We start from the raw sequence: 24,233 nt of genomic DNA, 5'->3' as shown, positions 1-24,233 counted from the left end.
GTAAAGTCTGGAGCCAGATCACCTGGTGTTTGCATTCCAGCTTTACCATTTATTAACTGAGTGATCTTGAGCAAGTTACTTAAAACTGCTCTACTTCAGTTTTCTCATCTGCAAAATGAGGAAAACAGTAGTTCCTATGCAGTGTTGTTTTAAGATTAAAAGAGTTAATCTATATACAATATTTAGAACAGTGGTTGACACTTGGGAAGCATTCAACAAACACCAGAAAAGAAGAAAAACATGATTTGAGTTAAAATGTCTCTTGTCCACCTTAGGCAAGAATGGGCTGAAGTATAAAAAAATTCTACCTATACAGGAAGCCCAGTATGAGTAGATAAACATGTTGGTTAAGACTCTCAGCACTATGCGCAAAAGAAGTTTCAAATTTGGGTTGGAAAATTTACATGTTGGTGATGTGTTCTAAAGCTTGATATTTATGTTAAAGTTGGAGTTGGGTGGGGGTACCAAAATTGGTTTCAAAGGGTATTGAAGTGGCCTGCTGAATTTCAGATTTCATATGAATTAAGTTTCCTTTCTGGCCATATCCCTGGTATGGGGCTGGGTATGCTGGATAGCTGTTGCTGTGGGTTTGCCAGCATGTGCAGTCTCGTGTACACTGGAAGAGCACTAAATGTTTTTGTTTCCGCACAAGAGTGCATGGAGAATCTAAGTCCCAGTCCTTAATCTTCCTCCCCCAGTGTGAACTTGTGTATTTGCCATTTGGGTATAAGAGCTTTTACCTGCAGAGCTCATCCAGGGAGGCAGCAGGGCTTGGGCTTTTAGGCGGGAGGTGGCAGTAACATACACAGCTGAGATCCTGCCACTGCTGGCTGGCTGAGTCTTCCTCTCTGTGGTTTTCACTCTTCAAGCCATGCTTGAGTAACCCGCCTCCAGAGCTGCTGACAAGGCTGCGTTCAGAGGCCTTGGAAATTACACTGTTCATTTCCTTATCATCCCCTGACCTGCAGTGCAGAGCCTTCTGGTGCAGGAACAAGGCTGAAAAAAATCCAGACGGCTCCCAGCCAGCATGTGTCAAGGGCTACAAAGAAGGAAATTGGACTTGCTCACTTAAAAACCATGGGTTTAGGCTTTGATTTTTGGTTCCTGCTGAGAGTTATTTGTGTGGGAGTGTGTGTGTGTGCATGCGCGCGTGTGCGTGCGTGTGTGTGTGTGTGTGTGTGTGTGTACAAAATGAGTCTGTGCATGGCAAAGCTATAGAGGAGGAGCATCTGAAAGTCAAGAGCAGAGGGAAGATTGCTTTTCTCTTCAGTTAATTTCCCAGTTGTGCTATTGGGATGGGCCTGGAAGGATTAGCATCAGGAAGGTGCCAGGCCATATTAATATTTTAAAATATATTTCTCTTGGTACAGTTTAGTCATGGTTGAGAGCACCCATCCAAGAAAGAAGCTTCCCTGGTTGACTGAGGAGACATTTTTAACAAATCCTATTCCCTGAAGTCGTTTATCCTAGATGACATTGACATAATCAATATTTAAGCGACCTAAGAAAGTATAGACTTTGGGTCTGTCTTGGATAAAAGGAATAGCTTCTTTGAGATTCAGGATAATGTGACGAAAAGGTAAAGAGAGATAGCATTTTGAATTTTCTGTGTATAGGGCAAAATTTTATTATATTTTCAAAGCCTGTCCTCATTTTTTTAAGTATTAAAAAACAACCTACTTCCTTTTTCTGTTGGCATTTATCTCTCTTGCCCTAGTAGAGCCAAAGGAAACACTTTTCAGGTTGAAGATGTAAAATGTGGATGTAAGAGGTTGTTGATGGGAGTTTACAATAATTCTGTCCTTAATTTTCCTTTTTCTGGATTTCCACTGCCTTGGTGACATTAAGAGCTTTGTGAAGTGGGGGTGAAAAAAGTTATCTTTTAGCCTTCAGACTCTGGAGGTGTTTTTAAATCCTAAGTGTCTCTCTTGTTGGAAGTACTCTGTGGAGAAGTGTTTTCACATGAGAAAGTGATAGCTAAGGTGAGAGTGGGTTACTTCCTTTTACCTTCTCATAAAGCAGTGGTCCCTGTACCAGCAGCACCATCAGCAGTACCTGGGAACGTGTTAGAAATTTGATTTCCATCCCAGGCTACCAAATCAGAAACTCTAGGGGTGAGGCCTACCAATTTGTGTTTTTCATTAGCTCTCCCATTGATCATGATATGCACTAAAGTTTGAGGTGCACTATTGTAGAGCACTCTTCCCTCTTTTTTATAGAAATTTTATTTATTGATTTGAGAGAGAGAGAGGTTTGTTGTTCCATTTATTTATTATTCATTCATTGGTTGATTCTTGTATGTGCCCTCAATAAATGTTAGCTGTTGCTGATATTATATTGTAATATTATTAGGTAAGAGGTACAAGGTCATTATGAAATTAAGGAGAAGGGATATACTCAGAGACTTTGAAAAGGTAAGCCCATGAAGGTTTTGGAAACTAATGAGTTTATGATAGCTAATATTCTCACTCCTACTGATTTCCAAGAAGGCTTGAGGAGTGATTGATTCAGAGCCTTTGAAGCCATTGAGATTTGGCGTTTGGAAGGGTTTGTTGGACTTATTTTGTACAAGGCTGATCTCAGATTGAAGATTCATGGTTCCATGATTATTTTAGGTTAGAAACTTCTTATTTTCCTCTTTTAATCCTTTACAAGTGCAGACTTCAACTTTTGAAGGGATTAGAATTTCTACAGGTAGTCTGAACAGTCAGGAGAAGAATGAAGATTGAGATACAGTATTTTGCCATGTATATAATGCAAACCCATGGTTGTTGTGTGCACTATACACGGAATTACTATACCCATGGTACGTAATCATTATAGCCATGTATAATGAGCATCCTTATTTTTCCGTCAGTAATTTGGGCAAAAAGTGCACATTGTACATGGTGGTACTTTTTTTGGGAATTCGTCACTAACTGCTGGAAATAAAAAGACAGTTCTTATATTTTTTTAGACATGGTCAGTTTTCAACTTGAAATGTTCATTGAGAGAGTATAATTTAACCAAATGCCTGCAAAAATTCTCTCATTGCTTTTTAAATTTGAGACCACAAGCATTCCAGCCCTGGTGGCAAATACTATTGATAGCTTGTGTTTGGATGAGCTAGACCTGGCCATTAAATCCTTTCTTGGCCTCTTTTAATTAATTTATTTATTTTTAAGATTTTATTTATTTACTTTTAGAGAAGGGGAAGGGAGGGACAAAGGGAGAGCAATGTCAGTGTTTTATCGATTTATCAATTGATGTCTCTCGTATGCCCTGAAGTGGGGAACTGGACCGCAACTCAGGCATGTGCCCTCACTGGGAATCAGACCAGCGACCTTTTGGTTTTTAGACTGACACTCAGTCCACTGAGCCACCACACAAGCCAGGGCAGTAGCCTCTTTTGGGGGAGAAAAAACTGAGGTATAATTGACATAACATTAATTTCTGGTATACAATACAATGGTTTGATATTTGTATGTAATAAAATGATTACCTCAGTAAGTCTAGTTAACATTTGTCACCATACATGATTAAAAAAACTTTCTCTTGTGATGAGAACTTTCAAGATCCACTTTCCTAGCTATTTTCAAATATGCAGTACAATATTATTGACTATAGTTACAATGTTATATGTTATATGCTCATGACTTACTCATTATATAACTGGAAATTTGTACCTTTTACCCCCTTTCACCCAGTTTGCCCATCCTCCACCCCTCACCTCAAGCAACTGTCAGTCTATTCTCTATATCCATGAGCTTTGTTTGTTTTAGATTCCACATACAAGTGAGACATATAGTATTTATCTCTTTCTGTCTGACTTACTTTGCCTACCCTAATGCCTTCAAGGATTATCCATGTTTTTGCAAATGGCAAGATTCCATTCTTTTTTATGGTTCAGTAGTATTCCATTTTATGTTTATACCACATTTTCTTTATCCATTCATCCATCAGTAGACATATAGGTTGTTTCCATATCTTAGTTATTGTGAATAATGCTGTAATTAACAAATGTATTTTTGAATTAATGTTTTTTTCACGTAAATACCCAAAAGTGAAGTTGCTGGATCATTATGTTAGTTCTGTTTTTAATTCTTTGAGAAACCTTCATACTGTTTGCTATAGTGGCTGTACCAATTTACATTCCCACCAGCAGTGCACAAGGGTTTCCTTTTGCTTTTTTATCCTCACCCAAGGATATGTGTATTGATTTGAGAGAGAAAGGAATGGAGGGGAGGGGAAGAGAGAGAAAACCACTGTGAAAGAGAAGCATCAATCAGTTGCCTATTGTACATGCCCCTACGGGAATTGAACCTGCAAACTAGGTATGTGCCCTGACCAGGGATTTAACTCACAGACTTTTGGCATATAGGACATGTTCCAACCACCAAGCAACCCAGTCAGGGCAGGGCTTCCCTTTCCTTTTACATTCTTACCAACAACTGTTATTTCTTGTCTTTTTGAGAATATCCCTTCTAACAGGTGTGAGGGGACATCTCACTGTGGTTTTGATTTGCATTTCTCTAATGATTAGTATGTTGAGCATCTTTTCATGTATGTGTTGGCCATCTATATGTCTTCTCTTGGCCTCTGTTTTTATTTAGTCACAGGTTCTCTTCACTGTGAAAAGTTCTGCCCTGAATCAAACCTTAGTGAAAGGTACAGAAAATATTATAGAAAGGAGATATACCATATCATACTCACACCAACCAAAGCAGCATGAGGTTAGAGAAATCAATGTTCAGGCTGAAGAGTCTCTTGGTGCTAAGGCTTCTCAACTGGAGGTGCATATCAGAATCACTTCTGGAGCTTCTACAAAGTAAAAGTGCCCTACTGAAGTAAAATCTTTAGGGTAGGGGACCCCAAGCATGCACCTGTATTTTTTTTTTTTTAAACTTCAACACATGCTTTTAAATTCCTCTGTTTAAAATCCACTACTGTGGAAGAGACTTTAGCTTCACTATACAGTCTCTGGGAACCCATTACTCCCTTAACCAGGGAACTCTAAAAGTTGTCCTTGCTTTTTGCCATTCCAAATGGAGCAATACACTGCACTTGTATATCATGTGATCCTCAGTATTTTACAGAATGCACAAGATTCTCCTCCACCTCTCCTTTTTCATTGCTCAATCATGTTAGGCTCAGTCATTTAGAAATAGAGCTATAATGAGTCTGACTTCTTAGTATCCTCTTAATTAGAAGAATTAATTATTTAATTTCTGATAGTTATAGCCTTTAAGGTAGAACAGCCATTTTAGTGTTATTGATTAAATTTTTAATTATTGTTCCAGAATTTTTAAGGCAAATTTGAGCAAAATTCTTACAAGTAGACACATTTGCCACATACAGGCAAGTTGTGATATTTTTCTATATAAGTTAGAGGAGAGCAGAAGACAGGTTTAGATAATCTAAACTTACTGCTAATTTCTTTTCTCATTGATTTGTGAATATATTTCTGAATTTATGTTGGACAATATTATTCTGAATTTTCTGGAAATTTGTGATACGCTAAAATAAAATAAGGCAGCTATCCAATGAAGACCTTGTTCCTGAGAATGCATCTGAATACATTCAAATTAAGAAGAAGGAGCCTCGCCTCAGAGAAATAGAAGTCCCCTGTTTTAAGTTCTTTGCTTTTTTTTTTTTTTTTAATAAACACATATATTTCTTTGAAGTCAAGAGGAGAAATAAAGGTTTTTGAATATAAAGTGTTTCCCTGCTGGGATTTTAAGTCTCATACCTAAGGAAGAGTAATTAGAATGCTAGTTATTATCAGAAATGAACACATACTTGAATATACTGCAAACTTATAGTTAAAAAGTGGAATATCAGCCCTGGCCGGGGCAGCACATCTGTCCTGGTTAGAGCATCATCTCAGTGTGTCAAGGTTGCAGATTCCATCCTTGATCAAGGCACATACAAGAGTCAACCAATAAATGCATAAATATATGGAGCCACAAACTGATGTCTCTGTTTCTCTTCCCATTCCTCTCTTTCTAAACTCAATAAATTAAGCAAAAAGTAGAATGTCATATTTTGACCCAAACTGTAATTATATAACCTTAAATTCTCAAAATAAAATTTAAAATATTGTTTTTATTTCTGGTAGTACATAAATCTATACTTTTGATGGATCTTTTTAGGTTTTGGAGTATTTCAGATACCTATTCCACTGAATAAGAGAAAAAATTGGCAAATGTGGGGAAGACTCATACAAAGTAACTGCACATTTATATATACCATATTAGACTAGATCTTAATTCCATCAGTATGCAGATTCCTAAACATCTGGTAGAGTGTCTGTTTTAGATAAAATATGCTGTAAGGCATTTTTCATTTTGATTATACATATGTGCTTCGATTGAGACCGGGGGGACTTGAAATAAAAAAAGCTAACTGCTTTTTATAGTTTCAGAAAGAGGCTGAGAAATTCTTTCATTTTTGTTTGCCTCTGGTATCTCTCCTGTCCTTTCCCATTTCTTAACAAGGATCAGATTCTAAAGTTAAAGTCAGGGTGTATAAAGCACTTGGTCAGAAAGTACCCTTCAAAATTACTTAGGATGATGCCATGTTGAAGATTGACATATTGGCTTCATAAATTCAACACATTTGTTTTCTCCAGCACTGTAACAAACCATTAGTTCTTCAGCTGAGGTCTCATGTAAAAGCTGGCTTGTGTTTAAGGACTGTATTGACACAATATATGAATTTGTAAATACTAGAATTACCTTAACCCTGGCAAAATGCTCATACCATGAGAAGCACATGAGAATGGAAACAGGTTAAGTGAACAAGCCAGTTCAAGTCTCCCATCTGTGGCTCCCTGCATAGCTTATACAAAATGTATAGAATGACTGTGAGGCCTAAATCACTCAAATTGTTCTTTTTTCTTTCCTTCCTTCATTCCTTCCTTTCTTTCTTGCCAGCTGCATATAGTTTATTTGATTGTGTTAAATATATATATCCAGTTATCTGTTTGCTGTGCAAAGGTATTTTATGACAGTAGAGGAAATCTTGGGGTCCAAATTCTCTCTGTAGTGGAAATTTGCAGGTCCATGGATTCAATCCATCTTAATACAATGTTTATTCTTTTGTAACATTGACTTTTCAATTCTTCCACATTCGCTCACAATACCCACAAATTCCTTCTCTTTAGGTTCCCTTGGTCACTAAAGAAATGAGGGTGTTTCTATATGGTAGCCTCAGGTCTTACCCTTGAGTTAAACAAGAACCATCCTAAGAGCAAACTGAAGCACAGAGATGTTCTTGTCTTAAAACATAAATATCCCTGAGCCTAGTCCCTTTCTTAGGTTCAGTGCCTTTGATACCTTTTTATCCTTTTCTCTGACTTTCAGTGAGAATCTAAACCTGGGATTTTCAACCAGTGTGCTGCAAGAATTTTTAAAAACGCAATACCTTGTCCTGGTGGGGCTGCTCATTTGGTTGGTGCATCGTCCCATATACCAAAAGTTTGCGGGTTCAATGCCCTGTCAGAGCACATACCTAGGTTGTGGGTTCCCCCCTTGGTTGAGGTGGTATGGGAGGCAACTTAACTGATTGATGTTTTCTCCTCCCTCCCTCCCTCCTTCCCTTCCTTCCTCGATTTTACTTACTTACTTACTTACTTACTTACTTATTTATTTTTAGAGTGAGGGGAAGGGAGAACAACAAGGAGAGAAACGTCAATGTGAGAGAGAAGCATCAATCAGTTTTCTCCTATGCATCCAACAGGGAATGTGCCCTGACCAGGAATCAAACCAGTGGCCTTTCGGTATTCAGGAAGAAGCCAACCAGATGAGCCACACAGATTAGGGCAATGTTTCTCTTTCACATCAATGTCTCTCTCTCTCTCTCTCTCTCTCTCTCTCTCTCTCTCTCTCTCTCTCTCTCTCTGCAATGTTTTTCTTTCACATTGATCTGTCTCTTTCTCTCCCCCCAATTCCCTCTCTCTCTCCCTTTCTCTCTCTCTAACAAATAAAAATAATAAAAAAGAAACATACAATACCTGACTTTTTAGTCAAGGGCAATGACCTCTTTTTCCTTAGATTCTCAAATAAAAAATGGTAACAACTAACACAAAAATAGCCATCTGATGTGAATGAATCAAAATTATACCTTCTTTTTTCAAACTGGCAAAATATATATATTTTGGTGTGCTGCAGAATTTTAGTAATTAGTTTATGTGTACCATGAGATGAAATGGGTTAAAAATTGCTGATCTGAATTAAATTTTTAAAAAATCCTATTGTTGTTTTAATTTTTTGTTGTTGTTATTTCTGGGACTCACTTCTACATTTGTTATCGGTCTTGTTTTAACCAGATGGGATTATATTTAGTCCTGCAGATTTAGAGAAGACGTTAGTCCTCTTCCCCAGGTGAACATAATTAACCAGGAAAAAGTGGTCCTTTTTATATGCTCTACCATGGGCATTGGTTGCAGTCTGGGCACAGCATAGGTTTTATCAAGAAAATGATGTACTGTTTGACAGTGAGGTTTTACCCATTTTGAAATTGCTGTTAGCTACTCCTTAGAGATGATGCTGCTGTGAATAATATACCGCATTTGAAGACTTGGTGCCAGTGTTATACTTTCAGCTGGGTTCTAGTGGCAGCTCTTGGACAGAACATTGCAATTGCCCGAAAGGACAGGAGAGACAGAAGTTTTCATCTGAAGAGCTAAATAAAAATGATTCTTGGTGTAGGCCGATACAGTGTCACTGAGGAAGGAGAAAAGTTACAGTTTGTCTTTCCCTGGGAAGCAGTTTGGCCAGGGAAAATATCCCAGAAATGGAAATTCTAAGCTTACTGATTTGGGAAGCCCTGGATTTTTACCCATCGGCCTTTGAAATGTAGCTTCTTTTCAGAGTAGGGGAAAAGATGGGATTGGGCAAATTAAAGGCTTAAAATAAGGCCACTTCCCAACCCTCTAATCACCCTGTTAGAATTAAGCAGGTAGGTGACCTCAAGTATCACACATAGGAAAACATTGACTGTTTAGAAGTCAAGTTAGGTAATTGCTGTTCATAACTTCTGTTGGATTAGTGACCTGAAGTGGCATTCAGAGCAAAGTCTGGGAAGATAGTCGGAAAATAATATGTACCCCAATGACATTTTCATATCTGACTAAAATTTTCAGATATTTCAATTTGTTTTTATCCCCTAGTCACATTTCACCCTCCATTTCATATCAAATAACCGAAAGCGGGAGAAAAGAGCCAGGCAAACCCCACTTTATTTCTTCCTTTTACCTTGTCCCCATCGAGCTTGGATACTGGTGAAAGCTTGTCGACATGAACTGGGAGCAGTGGGGAATGAGTCTTAGATATACACTTCGATGATTTATTTTTATTTTTAACAAAAGCACACAAACCTCAGCACTTTCCCTACCTCCTGTTTACTTGCTGTTGGCAAAAAATAGCAAAAGACTGGCTTATCATTTATGTAGGGATTGTTTTAGCCAGAAATTTAAGATTAGAGCAATTATGGAGTTGATAGCAAGAAATGATGTTTTTGGTCTAAGTAACACCTCCCAAAAAACAAACTGTTTTTAAAGGAAATTTAGTTGTCAGTGTGGTATATTCATTTAGTAAAAATTATCTTAAATGTTCTTGTATTGATCTTATCTTACGACTGGTTCCTTTTCATTGCATTTATTCTGCTTATATGTTTCTATATCTTTCAGAACCATTTCCAAAGTTCATCTTGCAGGCTACTGAATAATAAGTCCAATGAGGCATACAGTCTGGTAAGAGAGACAGAATGGAATCAAGTAACATGCATATCAGTGTCGACATAAGAAACGTCCAAACCTGTAGAAAATTTTTATGAGTTTTTTTGAGCCAAATTGGCAATTGCCAGGAAGCAAAATCTCAATGGATTGAGAAAATGCTCCAGAGAATGTCAGTTTTACACCTTCTTTTATATATTACCATCAAAGGAAGATGTGCAAGGAGTGTTATGTGAAATTCACTGGTGATAGATTAGGGAAGCAGGAGAAAGCAAAGTGGAGGACATCTCTGAGATTATATAAAAAATAAGTGAAGAGACAAATACTTCTTTTATATTAGTGGGTACAGGATGATTAACAGTTAACATTAACAGCACATAGAGATGGTATGGAGGAGAACAAGATAACAGGGAGGAGCTCTGTGTTCTGGTGGGAGCCTGTTTATTGAGGGGCCTATAAAAAGGGGATCACTCTGATGTACAGAAAGATAATAATAGACTGGCTCCATTAAGGTAAAGATTGACCTTTGTCAACAATACCGACCTAGCCCTGGCTTGGTGGCTCAGTTTGTTGGAGCGACATCCCATACACCAAAAGGTTGTGGATTCAATTCCTGGTCAGGGGACATACCTAGGTTGCAATTTCAATCCCCAGATATGGGAGGCAACAGATCGATTTCTTTTTCTCTCTCGCTTGCTCGCGAGACACACACACACCACCACCACCACCACCACCCCTTAAACATATCCAAGGGTGAGGATTTAAAAAAGAAAGAAAGAAAGATATCAGCCTAGGACAAGACTACCTGCCATGACTCCTTCGTTTAGGAAGTTTTAATTTCAGACCATCCTATGTGGTTACTTTCAGTCTCTGAGTTTGTGAGGTTGCCATGCAGGCCTTCCCTGAGCTTGTCAGGGGTAGTATGTGGCCCCTTTTTTGTCCACGTTGGGGTGAGGGTCAGAGGAAATATCCATGAAGAAGTGTGAGTAAATATCTGAAAGATGATTAGTAGTTAATTTAAAGGAGAGAGTTAAATGAATTACCAACCAAGTGGAAATGAAATGTCCCTTAAGGTCTGGAGGTCATGAGAGAGAACTGGAAATCTAAAAATGTAGGCGTTACTATGTGAACAAATAAATGGTCATTGATGTCATAGAAGTGAGTGAACTTACCCAGGGAAAATGTGTCTTTTGAATGAGATGAAAAGAAGGGGGCCCAGGATGGATTCCTGAGGAACACCAAGACGGTAGCCGTTTGAGACGGCATATTAGGAAGTTCTTCCCTATGCAGTGGAGAGCATGAAGAACTACAGTTGGGAACACATGTCTACAAAAGAACATGTGACAATTCCCTGAAAGGGGTTAAAGAACTTTCTTGGTTCTGTAGTTAGATTTGGTTTACTGTATTGGGTCATGCTTTAAGGAAAAGGTATTTCCCATGCTCCCAATGAGCAATGAAAGAGTGAACTTTGCTTTTTACTTCAACCATTTCCTATATATTTTTGCCTTTTCACTCTCCCTTCCAAGACATTCTCAACTTCCATAATGGAATTAAAATGAAAGCATAGACTTTGATTAGACTTGTGTTTGAATCCCAGGACTGCAATTTCATTGATGTGGAATCTTGCAAATTACTTACCTTTCTGAAACTCATTTTCCTTAAATTTTGTATGGATATAAAGTACACTGTAAATGCTAGTATATGGTGGTCTAGTAGTTGTAGGGGAGCAACAAATGTTTGTTCTGTTTCTTTTCTCCTCTGCAGCTTCTCTTGTTTTTCAAGGTAGGTGAGTTTTTTCACCTGTGATCAGTGAGGCTTTCTGTGTCCCACCTCCTCATGGCATTGTGTAACAGCAGCTTTCTGCTAGAGCAAAAGAGTTTTGCGTTTTAGTAGTAGAAGTCCCTTCTGAGGAGGAAGTACTACAAGGAGGGTTTCTGGGCTGTCATAATCCAGGGTTTTTCAACAACAGCACCATTGACATTTGGAGCTAGGTAATTCTTTGTGGTGGGGGCAGTCCCTCTGTATTGTAGGATGTTTAGCGTCATCCTTGCCGTTACCCATTAGATGCCAGTAGAATTCCCCCCACGTTAAGACTACCAAAAATGTCTCCACATATTACCCAATGTCCCCAAAAGGGCAAATCTCTGTTTAAGACTGTTTGGTGAAACAAACAAACAAACAAACAGTTTTTTTATATGGGTGGTATTTACACAGCTGTGTGTATTTATGAAAATGCAGTGAGTTGTACATATATGATATATGCAGTTTTCTGTTTTGAATGTTGTTTCCACAAAAAGTTTTTTTTAATCTTCACCCAAGGATATGTTTATTGATTTTAGGGAGAGAGAGAGGAACGTTGATCGTGTTGCCTCCTGTACGTGCCCCAACTGGGCATTGAACCCACAGCCTAGATATGTACTCTGACCAGGAATCAACCCTGCAGCCTTTTGGAATACTGGCTGATGCTCCAAACCAACTGAGCCACTCGGCCAGGGCTCCACAAAAAAATTAAAAAAAAATTTTTTTTTCACCTAATGCAGTAGAGAATCGGGCTCTAACCTGTAACCATGTCTAAGTATGTCTAGGTTTTCATTCTTCTCCCTCAGTCCCTAAAAAGTTAGGTAAAATTAAGGGGAGAAAGGAGACCTAATAGGGTGGAAAAGAAGCAAAAAATAGTTTGAAAATCTGGCTTCCAAATGTCTCTTTTCAACTTTTTAGCCAACAGGGTGTGCAATTCAACCTAGGAGAATTTCTATTAAAAATTTTCAGAAATAAACTCTTGAGCACATGGCAGTTTAATTATCAGCAAAATAGGTATCTTCCTCCCCACTGTCTCCGCTATACTGTGACAGCTCAGGAGAGAATTGTTGGATTTTGACCCATTTCTTGTGACCCCTTTCTTGATAGCCATTGAAGTAACTTCTGAAAGCGTTTCCTTTTACCTTTAACATAAAATCTTACAGTCTTTTCTCTGCTTTGTATGGGTGGGTAGAATGTCTTTTCATGTTGGATGACATTGCCTGCACCCTGAGAATATTGTCCCCAGTACGAAGCAGGAGGCTACCCACATCAGTGTCTTGAGAGGAGTCCAAGAAAAGATCCCATTTCGAAATTTGTAAGATCCTGTAAAGAGAGGGCAGGCCTTGGGCCAAGCAGCCTTTGAGTTGGTAACCAGCTCATAAACAAGAACTGGCATGTGCCAACAGTGCCTCTCATTCTGGCCCACGAGTTGGCTGAGGAGAGAAATGTGTGGAAAGCTCTGTAAGTGGAAGGATTGTTGTTAGCTTTGGCTGTAGTGTGGCTGGAAATGGAGCAGGAAGGGAGCTTGGACCTGGTCTCTAGGGTCTAGGCAGTGCCCTAACAGGAAGGATTTTGCCCCTCATCTGCCCCCCAGCCCCAGTCTTTTACTTGTTTTCTTTTTCTTTTTTGCCTTTTCCCCGCTTCAAGGTATAGGAAATGATTGGCTATGGAGTGTTTTACAGCTCTTGTAGGGCAGCCTATTAATATTCTGATTTGCCAAGACGAAAGCCAAAGGGATTTAACTAGGTAGAATCAAGGCTTGTAACTTTTATGAAAATGCCCTAAGCAAGGTACCCTCAGTTTATTTGGAAGTGTTTAAGTTTTACTACAATCCCATCATCACCATCATAGTTTTTTAAAGCGTGTAGGTAGACAGCCAGGTGGCTAAACCAAGACGACCAGTAAGACCTGAAATTGGCAGCAGAGAAAGCCATCTGAGGACAAAAGGAGAGCGCTGGTATGGGAAAGAGGTGCAACTGTGGCTCTGAACCCCTGTACTCTCATATTCTGTACTGGCCCTGGCAGCTGCCAAAGCTTGCTCAATTGAGTTGTGGGCAGGGGATTATTTCTTAATGCCTGCATGGGAGTACCAAACTTCAGCTGTGTTATCTAGGCCCTGAGCTTCTGGCACTTGCTGAGGCATCTGGTGACTCTAGACAAAAGCCTGTTTTGTCAGAGAGAAGATTGGGGCAAAGTACAACCATTGTTATCTCTGATGCCCTCAGAGCAAACTGTCTACTTGGCAAATGGGAATGTTTTGACCTTGTGAATTACCCAACTGGTTTACTTGGTCTTATGTTTTTTGAGATTATTTTCTACTAGTGAAGTTTCAGCATTCAGGTGTTGAAAGCCACTATTAATGCTCTTTTTAAAATGTTTTACATGACATAAAAGTAATAAGTGCTTTATTATAAAGAATTCGGAAAATGCAGAAAGGGGAACGAAAGAACAGAAAAATCGTATTAATTATACCATATTCGTTTTCTTAACAGAAGAATTTCTTTAATGTTGTGAAACTGGCTAAGATTATTGGTTTAAGGCTGGCTTGGGCATGATCATGAATCTCAACCCTGTTCCCTTAAACATCTTTAATTTTTCAGTTTGAGAACTGACCTGGTCTGGCTTGTCTAGATTTTACTGCATTTGAGGAACTCTCACCCTGGAGTATGAAACTCTCTCTTCTATATTTAAGTTTTTAAAACTTGTCTTAAGCCTAGTTTTTGTCTTTATCTGTGATTGTCTTTAGAAGTCTGGGTGTTTATTTGTATTTTAAATTGGTGGGGATGAATAAATGTGTGTGGGGAGGATGGTTTTATTATTTTTAAAGGCTAAGTGTTGACCTGCTTTCCTCTTTTTGGAAAGAGATAATCTGTGGTGTCAATTAACATAACAATTTGCTTTCTTTGAAAGTCTTAGAAAGTCTTAGAAGATTTCTTGTTGTAGAAGAAGAAAAGGGGCTGTCTTTCATGGAATCCTGAGACAGACTGAGCCACAGGGACTTTTTCTTTTCCCTTAGAGTAACATTTTAGTTAAGGCAACTGCCCAGAAACAAATCTCCTTTCTCAATATAATTTTCTACTGGGTTTATATTGACTAGTCTGGAACTTTGGCTTATTACATGTTTAGATTTTAATTTAACACTTAGAGGTTTGTAATAAAGAAAATAGAAATCTTGGCCTACTGGAGAACTCTACTTTGGACTTATTTATTGTTCCTCCCTGATGTTAAGGATTGGCAGGGACTACAAGAGACTGGTATCTAAAAGCACTCTTTGGCATTGGCAATATCAGGTGTATCTTATTCCCCAAAGAAACCTTCATTAATACCATGTACCCTTATAACCTTTTGATAGGAAAGAAATGGAGAGAGATGCTACCTGGGTATATTTTAATTTATATTCTCTGAGAGTATACATTCCATACTGATAGGTTATTTTGTAGATTATCTTTTCATTTAACATGGACTCTCCATATAATAGGGGAGGGGTAGCTTCCAGTCAAAATAATTATTCTAGCAGTTCTGAGACTAATCTTTAGAACTGTTGTCAACACTATGGTTTGAATAAATCAAATCAAGATTGACTGCTTAATAGTAGGATTTGACTAAGAGGCTGACTTAAGAATTTAAATAAGTCTAGGAAAATCTTTCATGTGATTAACTTAAGTTTCCTATGAATGGAAGGTTGAGAAATGATGTCTGATAGCCTAAGTTGTGGGTAGAATTTCTGCTTTTTGCTTGTTTATAAGATGGCTTTAATGTTCCTACCTTCTTTATGTATTGTCAAAATGTAGAAAATAACCTTTTTCCAGAACTCATTGAGGAGTGATAGATAGTTGAAGAATTTTGGGGGAAGAGGTAAGCTAGATAGGTTACATATGGGGATTTTTCTTTTTTTGCCTCATACAAGTTTTTAACAATTAAGATATTCACATTTCCTTTTTTAAGTGTATAATTCAGTGATTTTATAGTATATTTTCAAAATTGTGTGACCATCACCACTATTTCATTCCAGAATATTGTCATCACTCCAAAAGAAATCTATGGACTCATTAGCATTCTCTCTCTCTCTCTCTCTCTCTCTCTCTCTCTCTCTCTCTCTCTCTCTGTCATACACACACACACACACACACGCGCGCGTGTCCATGCATGCACACCACATCCTGGTCAATGTTATTGTCCACTTTTTTTATAATAGCCATCCTAGTGAATGTAAAAGGTGTATCTCATTGTGATTTTGATTTTCATTTCCTTAATGATTAATGATTCTGAGCATCTTTTCATGTGTTTATTGGACACTTACATATCTTCTTTAGAGACATGTCTATTTAAATTCTTTGCCCATGTTTTAATTGGGTTGTCTTTTTTATTTTTTAAGATTTTATTTGTTTATTTTTAGAGAAAGGGGAAGGGAGGGAGAAAGAGGGAGAGAAACATCAGTGTGTGGTTGCCTCTTGTGTGTCCCCTACCAGGGACCTGGCCCATAACCCAGGCTTGTGCCCTGACTGGGAATCAAACCAGTGACCCTTTGGTTCTCAGGCTGGTGCTCAGTCCACTGAGCCACACCAGCCAGGGCTGGGTTGTCTTTTTTATTGTTGAGTTGTAGTTGTAGGAGTGTATATATTCTGGATACTACTCTCTTAAGAAATATGTAATTGGCAGATATTTTCTCCCATTTGTGTGGATTGCCTTTTCACTTTCTTGCTAGTGTCACTTTGAAGCACAAAAGTTTTAAATTTTGATGAAGCCTAATCTATGTATTTTTCCTTCAGTTGCTGTTCTTTCAGTGTCATATCTAAAAAAAACCATTGCCTAATCCAGGGTCATGAAGATATACATCTATGCTTTCTTCTAAGAGTTTTATGGTTTTAGCTCTTACATTTAGATCTTTGATCAATTTTGAGTAAATTTTTGTACATAGTATGAGTTAGGGATCCATTTATTCTTTTACATGTAGATAACCAGTTTTCCTAGCACCACTTGTTGAAAGACTGTTCTTTCGCCATTGGATTGTTTTGACATCCTTGTAGAAAATCAATTGACTACATATAAATACACAGGTTTTTGTCTGGTCTCTCAGTTATGTTCCACTGATCTACATGTCTGTCCTTATGCCAGTATTATTGTCTTGATTATTATAGCTTTGTATTAAGTGTTGAAATCAGGAATTGTGAGTTTTCCAACATTGTTTTTCTTTTCAAGGTGATACTGTCTATTCTGAGTCCCTTGAATTTCCATGTGAATTTTAGGATCGGCTTGTCAGTTTCTCAAAAAACCCTAGCAAAGATTTTGATAGAGATTGTTAAATCTGTTACACAATTTGGAGAGTATTGCAATCTGAACAGTTGTAAATTTTTCAGTTCATGCACGTACATGGGTTCTCTTTCAATTTATATATGTCTTTAATTTCTTTCAGTGATGTTTTGTAGTTTTCAGAGTACAAGTCTTGTACTTTCGTTAAATTTATTCTTAACTATTTTATTCTTTTAGATGTTATCATAAGTGGAATTGTTTTCTCATTTTCATATTGGGTTAGTTATTGCCATGTATAAACATATAATTGATTTGTATTTATTGATCTTTATCTTGCATCTTTGCTGTACTTGTTTATAAGCTCTATTGGTTTTTTGTTTATTGTTTAGGATTTTCTATATACAAGATCATGTCATCTGCAAACAGAAATACTTCTACTTCCTTTCCAATGTAGATGTCTTTTTTCTTTTTCTTGCCTAATTGTCTTCAGTACAGTGTTGAATAGAAGTAGCAAGAGCAGACATCCTTGGCTTGTTCCTGATTTTAGGGGAAAATGTTTATTCTTTTACTATTAAGCATGATATCCACTGTGGTTGTTTAGTTTTGTTTTGTTTTGTTTTGTTTCCCCCCAGAGATGCCCTTTATTATATGGAGTTTTGAAGGGAATATTTCCACCCTTTTTGAGATTTAAGAGTATTTTAATTATTTTTCATAACAGTATATAGTGTGTGTGTGAGTGTGTGTGTGTGTGTGTATGGATGGATGGACATGTGTCAGGGAGATGGAGATGGAAAAAAACCTGTGGAATGTAAAGCATACAAGATTCAGAGCACCTAGATACTAGTGTTTACCACTTAAACTGTGTAAGTTTGGGTATTCTGCTTTATTCTCTGTGCCTCCTTCCTTCGTGTTTTCTGTTCATTAGCTATTCTGAACATTCAATTTGCTAGATACGTATTTGAAGATAGAAGAGTAAAAACACTGAGGTCTTTGTCCTCAAATATCAGTTTACACTCTGTAGTAACAAACTCAATTGTTTTAATCTGTGAAGATGGAGGCATTGCACATATAGGGTCCAGCACAAATAATGTCCGTTTTTTACTACAAAATCATAAGCATGTAATTCTGTAACATAACAATATCACACTCAAGCATACCATATGACATTTTAGGTAAAAATTTCAAATTAAAACTATAAATTATAATACCCATATACAAACAAACCACACTGAACCACCCTACCAACCACAGTCAAGCAGGCTTTACTTCTGCCAGACCCTGTATTGGCAGAAGTACATTGTAGGCAGTTTGGCCATTGTGTGAGCATCACAGACTATATGTGCTCAAACCTAGATGGGATAGCCTACTATACACCTAGGCTATATGGTATAGCCTATTGCTCCCAGGCTACGAGCCTGTACATATGTTAATGTACAAAACATCAGGAGGTTAAATCAAGCACAAGAGATAATGATGCAATCAAGAGACATGGTAAACACAAGTTCTGAGGCTGCTGCTGGCATAACATGGCACACTTTAAAGTAAATTTTTTTTTTATAAATAGAAAGATACCACTTTAAACTAATGACATAAAGTGCAGTATAGTATGTATAGTATAATATATACATAAACTAGTAACAGTTTGTTATCATTACCAACTATTATACTATACATAATTGTATTGTATGTGCATAGTAGGTTTGTTTACATCAACATCACCACAAACACATAAGTATATGTGTTGCACTACCACTTTATGATGGCTGTGACATAATTAGCAATAGAAAATATTCAGCTCCATTGTAATCTTATGAGACCACTGTTGTATATGCGGTCTGTCATTGACTGAAACATCGTTCTGCAGCGTTTGCATTAATGTTATGGAAGTATTGAATATTGTACAGTTATTAATAGCATAAGTTGTATAATCATACAGACTTGAATTAGAATCCTGGCTGTTAATAGCTGCATGACCTTAAACATGAAGCTAATAACTACTTCATAGAGCAGAAGTGAAGATTAAGTGCAATTATGAAGGTAGTTATTATAGTAATATGGCCATAATATATTGAACATTTATTATTTGTTAAGCACTAAGCTAAGTGTAATACTTGATACATATTATTCATGTAAAACAGCTCGGTACCAAATAGATAGCAGTTTTTCAGTAAAGATAGTTATTTTGTTGCTGTCTTCATCTGGACAGAGGGTCTCAAGGGCAAGAACTGTGTCTTTGTGATTGACAGTATGGTAGTTCATCAATAAACAGCTGCTGAGTTTGAGTTTATTTAGTGTGACTTGAGACATGCTAGGAGTTCTTCAAGATAACATTCCCTGCTAACTTGACTTCAGTTCCTTTGGGATTTGAAGGTTTTGAGTTTTCTATTCAAGCACACATACCCCTGGAGAGAGATAACCACTTGTGCTATTATCAACAACTACCCCATGGGAATTAGTTGTTTACCACGTGCTTTCGAATCTGAAAAAGACCTTGCAAGGTGAGACTGAGCTAGAAAAAGAAGGAAGAGGAAGAGACTAGAGTACACAGTATCATGGGGAACAAAATTGCCATTTTCCATTTGCCTCAGAATTACTTTTTTCTAATTTGTAATGGACATCACACTACCTAATACACATGGTCAACATTTGGTAGTCTTGGCTCTGCTTTTGAGCCATAAGGTTAGAGCATGTATAATTGAGTCATTTCTGTTACTTGAAAGTCTGAATTAGTTAGTACTTTGTGATATTATGGGCATGACTGTAGACTCATGCCTTGTATAGACAGTTAATAGCTATATATTGAGTTTTGAGAGAATATTTTAGACCTAGTCCCTAATTTTAGCCAGCTCTCTTATAAATGAATGTCAGCTACCACTACCCTGTGAACTGCTAAGAGGATTGTTGAACACAAGATTCAGATGCCAAGCCAGAAGGCACTGAAAAGGCTACACAAATGCAAAGTGGATTATTCCAGACTTTAAATACATGACTTTGGAAAACTCACTTAACTCCCTGAACCTCAGTTTCCTTATTTCTGAAAAAATTATTTCTAAGGCCCCCGTCAGTTCTAAAATTCTGCAAGACTTTTATCACTCCTTACTGGTATCTATTGCTTCTACCCAGTCTCAACACACCAGCCATAGTTACTCTTTTAGAACTTGTCAAATCACTATTACTCCTTTCCTCAGAACCCGCCATTGGCCATTTCATTTCATTCAGAGAAAAAGCCAATGATCTGTAAGTTCCTCCTACATGATCTATACTTCTCCCTGCCATACTTTATTTTTCCCCTCTCAATCCTCTGCTGTTCTTTGATCATCTCAGCCATACTCCCCTTGCTTTAGGGATTATAGAGGGAAGATTCCAGCTTCTAACCTTCTCTTTTTACAGACAGCATCATCAACCCTCTCATCTCCAAGTTATTACTCAAATGTCACCCTGTTTTGAATTTGTAGCTGCTTCCCTACTCACTCCCCCACTCAGTTACTCTGTCCCATTATTATTATTGTTGTTGTTGTTGTTGATTTTAGAGAGGAATGGGGGGAGAGAGAGAACCATCAATCCATTGCTCCACTCATCCATGCACTCATTGGCTGACTCCCGCACGTGCCCTGACCAGGGATCGAACCTGTAACCCTTATGCATCAGTACAATGCTCCAATCAACTGAGCTACCTAGCCAGGGCCCCATTATTTTTTTTCAAAGTGCTAATTTGATTTACTGAGTGTGTGCTTAATTATTGTGTTTATCATTTATTGTCTGGCTTTATCTACTAGAATGTAAGGTCTACAAGGGAAAAGGTTTTGTTTTGGCTTGTTCACCCTTATTTCCCAAGCACCTTTAATAGTATCTGGCCCATTAAATATTTGTTAATCATATGGATAGGCAGTTTGGTGAATACTAATCTCATTTTGTTGCTGATATGAGCCATAGTTAAAACTCATTTATGAGGTGCTGATTTGGATCTGTATCTTTTATGTTAGAGAGAGTCCTTGGTTATCTGCTCATGTTTTAAACATCTTTAAGACGGGACACTGAAAGGTTGTTTGGAAGCTCTGAGTGCAGCAGCAGGGTGTATGTATGGTGAACTTTACAGTGAGATGGTTGTCAATTTGGAGAGCCCTACATGTCAGTATCTTTAGGTCTTTTCTCATGGGTTTACCTTATTCCTTAGAAAATCTCTTCTAACTCTCCTGGAAGGTACGGACTGACTGCCATCTTTCTTTGTGCCAAGTTTAAAAAAAAAAAAAGGTGGGGGGACTTCAGGTCTGGGCCTTTAGCATTCAGTGTACTTAAGCCCACATTTAATCCTCTTATTTTAGGTACTGTCCTCATGCCCCTTCCTATGCCTTCCTAGTCCAGAGATTCTCTATGTGACCCTTGCCAGAAAATAAATCTCTAGTCTCTTGAGTTGGCCAGGGGGCACCTGAGTGAGTAAAGCAATTAAGGATATAAGTGCTTCTTAGACATTTTTCAATCAGACTTAATACTAAATCATCAGTCTCTCCACCTTGAGTTTATCTGGTGTTACCAGTTCTTGAGCTCTTGTGGCACGGGGTGGAGGGTGATTCTGTGGTGTTGATTGGTATATATAGTTGAAAGTTTTCCCTATTGCAGGTATAGTATTCAGCATTCTTATGTTTGCTTAGTCTGGTTCCATTCTTTCTTTTTCTTTCTAGATTGTGAAATATTTCTGTTGTCTCTTCTTCTTCCCTTCCTGTGGGTTACGTTTTTCAGAAAATCCTTTTTTGTAGTTTTAGTGTGGTTTTGTCTATTTATCACAGCTATTTTGCTGTCTTTCTCTTGTCTTTTATTTTTGTTTTGTTTTAAATCGACATTTTTATTGAGATAATTATAGAGTCACATGCAGTTGTAAGAAATATAAAGATCCCTTGTATACTTTACCCAGTTTCCCCCAATGGTAAGTAACATTTTGCAAAATACAGTATAACAGCACAACCAGGATAGTAACATTGATACAATCCACTAATCTTATTCAGCTTTGCCCAGTTTTGTATGTGTGCACGCTCTTGCAAGTATATGTATACGTGTGTATGTGCGTAGTTCTCTACAGTCTTATCACATGTGTATTCATTACCACTCTCAAGATTCTGAACTGTTCCATAACCACAGTGGTCCCTGTTATTGTCCTTTTATACTAAAGCCGCCTCCCTCTATACAACACCCCTTCCCCCATGAATCCCAGGCAACCACTAATCTACGGTTTTGCCATATCAGTAATGTTACATATGATAAGTAACCTTTTGGAATTGGCTTTTTTCAGTCAGAAAGTCCATGTGGCTTTTTCCATACAATAAAAGACACATTTTTCATTTTCACCAAAAACTTTATTGATTTGGATATTTTGAGTATGTCAGCTATTTCCTGCTATTGGCATCTAGTGGGTAGAGGCCAGGGGTGCTGCTAAACCTTCCAATGCATGAGACAGCCTCACAACGAAGAATGATTTGGCCAAAACGTCAATAGTACCAAGAAACTTCGCAAACTACTTTTGACGTGTTCGATCAGTCACAGCACCTTCTCCATACACTGCACAAATCTTTTTTTTCATTTCAGTTGGATTTTTACTTTCTCCTTTCTTTAAGTAATAAAGCATAATACACCTAAAATACTGCTTATTTTCTTCCATCTTCAATATTAAAATGGCTGCACAAAAATTCACCAATTCTGATTTTTTTTTTGATGTATGCTGATATGACAGCTGTCACAATACAATCTAACAAAATTGTTTCAAATGAAGTTAAAGATATAAGCACTACTAGAGCCATCATAGAGAAAAAAACTAAATGAACTTTTTGGCCAACCCAATAATTCATTCCTTTTTATTGCTGAGTTTCGATGGCATGGGTGTGTATGTGCCACAGTTTGTTAAACCAATCACCAATCACGTTTGAACTATTTCCAGTTTTGGACTATTATAAAAGTAAATTGCGGTGAACATTCATATACAGGTTTTGTGCAAACATAGGTTTTCATTTCTTTGGGATAAATACCCAAGAGTACAACTGCTGAGTCATATGGTAATTCTGTGTTGAGTGTTTTAAGAAACTGTCGAGTAATTTTCCAGAGTGGCTGTACCACTTTATAAACCAGCAACGTGTGAGAAACCATTTTCTTTGCATCCATGCCAGTATTTAGTCTTGCCACTTTTTATTTTAGCCATTCTGATAGGTGTATAGTGATATCTCATGGTGGCTTTAATTTTATTTCCCTAATGACTAACATTGTCAAAGGTCTTTTTATGTACTTGTTCGTCATCTGTGTACCTTCTTTAGAAAAATGTCTCTGAATGTCTTTTGCACATTTTCTAATTATTTGTTTACTCTTGTTTTTAGAGTTCTTTATATATTCTAGATCCAGTCCCTTGTGAGATATATGGTTGCATGTATATTTTACATGTAAGCCAGTGATTCTTTTCCTCAGAGGCCAGTCAGTTCTGAGTGAAATTTTATAGAAGGTGTGAAGTTTAGGTTGAGGCTCAGTTTTTGCGTGTCTATGGGTGTCCCAATTGCTCCAGCATCATTTGTTGGAAGGGCCATCCTTCCTCCATTGAATGGCTTTGCACTTTTGTCAAAATCACTTGAGCATACGTGTATATATACCTATTTCTGGGTTTTCTGCTCTATTCCATTGATCCATATGTCTATCTCTCTGCCAGTACTACATTGTCTTGATTATTGTAGCTATTTAATAAGATTTAATATAAGGTAGAGTGATTCTTCCCACTTTATTTTTCTTTGTCAAGATTGTTTTAGTTATTCTTAGGGCAGTGCCTTTCTATATACATTTTAGAATTAGCTTATCTATATCTACAAAAAAATCTTGCTAGAATTGTGATCACTATACATGACAGAAAGAATTCACATCTTTTTTTTTTTTAAGGTTACTTATGTGTGTTTTTAGTCTTTTTTATTCATTCTGGACTGTAAAGCAAGCTATTTTTTTAATTAAACTATAGTTGATGTACAGTATTAGTTTCAGGTGTACAATATAGTGACTTGACATTTATATACTTTACAAAGTGATCACCATGAAAAGTCCAGTATCCATCTGTCACCATACAAAGTTATTGTGATATTATTAACTGTATTCCCTATGTTGTACTTTACATTTGCCAGAATATGGAACACTTATGAGTTTACATGTCATCCTCCTACCAGGACCATGCTAGTCTTCTCTGTGTCATTCCAGTTTTAGTATGTGTGCTGCTGAAGCGGGTGCTATCGTTTTAGTCTTACAGAAGCTTGTATTTAATGAACTCTGTCAATTTTTTAAGTCACTCCTGAATTTCATGTCTAATTTAAAAAGAATTTCCTCACCCCAAGGATATAAAAATATTAACCTGTATTTTTTTTTACTCTAAATATTTTGGTTTTAAATTTATTTTTTAAAAAACCATTTGGTATTTATTTTGACGTGGAGTAGAAACCTCATTTTTTAAAAAAAT

The 24,233-nt window shown here is 37.4% G+C and overlaps 1 protein-coding gene and 1 non-coding gene across 2 annotated transcripts in view; one reads left to right on the top strand and one right to left on the bottom strand.

The window, feature by feature from the left end:
* The window catches only part of ZNF609 (zinc finger protein 609), a 191,044-nt gene that overhangs the window by 32,041 nt on the left and 134,770 nt on the right, over positions 1–24,233 (top strand). The window lies entirely within an intron of this gene.
* Positions 23,902–24,003, bottom strand: LOC129064513 (U6 spliceosomal RNA). Its single transcript, XR_008528491.1, has one exon. It is a non-coding gene; the product is annotated as a U6 spliceosomal RNA (small nuclear RNA).

This window comes from Pteronotus mesoamericanus, unplaced genomic scaffold (assembly GCF_021234165.1).
Source record: "Pteronotus mesoamericanus isolate MK-2021 breed Mesoamerican mustached bat unplaced genomic scaffold, CSHL_Meso_final contig_164, whole genome shotgun sequence".
Classification (NCBI taxonomy): domain Eukaryota; kingdom Metazoa; phylum Chordata; class Mammalia; order Chiroptera; family Mormoopidae; genus Pteronotus; species Pteronotus mesoamericanus.
This window is presented reverse-complemented; position numbering and strand designations above follow the sequence as displayed.